Below are 2,048 nucleotides of genomic sequence, written 5' to 3'. Positions count from 1 at the left end.
TGCGATCCAAAGAATTGGAATCCTTATATTCGAAATCAGGGCAACACAGAATATACAGGTAAAAAAACAACTTTCAGGTCAGACCTTTGACCAGTAGTGAGCCATGCAGTCAACATAGATATCTTATGATTACGACTTTAGATACAACAAAAGTGGATACTTTTACACTAACCGTAGAGACACCGAATGTGGTAACTCCTCCAGAATTCACATTATAAATTTTGTTATATTTTTACAAAAACAAAATAGCTTTTAAGGAAGCCTCTGAAACTTCAAAGAAGAAATAAATCGATTTTAAACCATTATATATTTTCATGTATAACATCACAAAGTGTATCATAGGATATTACCTCCTGGGGCAGCAAATAAAATTGTAGAGTTTGTAATTCAAGCCATAACGCTCAATACAGATAGGAAAAAATTTAGAACACGAATTAATATATGTAAGAAATTTGGTACTTATATATGTTTCTCGCTAACTGCGAATAATCGCGTGTATTCTGAAACAGGAAAGTTGGCAATTAACTCGTCCCTTTTTTGATGCGATATTGGGACAGGTGAACATCCCACCTCATATGTTACTGTAACTGTTCCCTGCTGTTCCTACTTTCCTTCTTCTGGGCTGATTTCTTCTCTGTGAACATTCCTTTAGGTACTCTTATTTGTTGAGTTACCTTTGTCCTCTTTGGTTATAGAGGGCTACTTCTCCCTTGCATGCTTCCTTCCAGCTTCCTGTTTATGTCTGTTGATACTCTTAAGTCATTTATATGATTTTACTCTATATATTTATTTTTCCTCTGAAATGGAGAATTTTGCTCAATGTCGCAGTACCTTCAATGCATAAACTTCATTTTGGGCATTTCCTCTACTTCATTTTTTTCTTCTCCCGTTGCTAATATGATAATTTCTTCTTATGTTAGGGATATTCCTATCCTCCTGTCAAAGATATCTTCGTAACATTAATGTTATCAACACCAATGATATCCTAGGGAAAACAGTACTCTGCATATGATACTAATTTTAGGATACGGCTTCTCCTCAAAAAATGCTATTGCAGATACATCACAGGAATTTGTAAAACTCTTATCTCCTCATATTACAGCCGGGATTTTAACCCCTTCAAAAATAAGGTACCGCAAATGAGAAGACATCAGTGCTGTATGAACAATGCTTGTATTCAAATAACGAAACGTCCAATGTTTCATCCACCGCATATTAATATTCGGGGCACATACGTTTACTTGACTAGATACTACTACTCGTATATTCCTACGGTTAATAGAATAGGGCGCCCCATAGATAAGCAGTCTGGGTATATCGAAACGCTTTAAATAATAGTGCTTCGGAGACATGCATTATCATTGCACAATTGTGCTTTGCAAATAAGAATACTACGCACACGTGAGATGGCTCACAGAATATAGTTCCAGAGGAGCCATTATTCTTATGGGACTGTCCTCTACAGACAACAGTACCCTGTAAATATCACTATAGTTCATCCATTAGTACATTCATATAACAGTACTACGGGAACTTCCGCAATCTTCACCATTGGAGATGAATACACATCAGTATTTTTCAGGCAATAGTTCTCCTGGGATATCCATGCACTTCACAGAATAGTGCTTCATTAATAATACCACTCCTGGAATGTCATTATTGCACAGCGAAGAGTATTCTTAACATTATAGTATTCCGGGTGTAGCAATATTCTTCAAAGAATAGTATTCCACAGAATCCAGATGATTTGAACAATCCTGTACTCCATATCATGGAGTCGTTAACCTTATATCAGAACATTTGGGATAATGCTACTCCAGGGATATTCCTACTCATTATGGTACATCATTTCATACATAATAGTACTGTTATTCAAATAAAAGTATTATTTTCAAAAATGTACTCTTAATGTAACAATAGTCCTTGCAGAGTCAATTTGTTCGAATATTAATGTTCCCAGTTTAATCGTCGTCATCCCGCCACGATCCTTCGCACGTAATGATACTTTTAGTATAATAGCACTGGGACTCATCCATATAGTTGAACCA

This window comes from Plasmodium inui, assembly GCF_000524495.1.
Source record: "Plasmodium inui San Antonio 1 unplaced genomic scaffold supercont1.133, whole genome shotgun sequence".
Lineage (NCBI taxonomy): Eukaryota > Apicomplexa > Aconoidasida > Haemosporida > Plasmodiidae > Plasmodium > Plasmodium inui.
Note: the sequence above shows the minus strand (reverse complement) of the source record.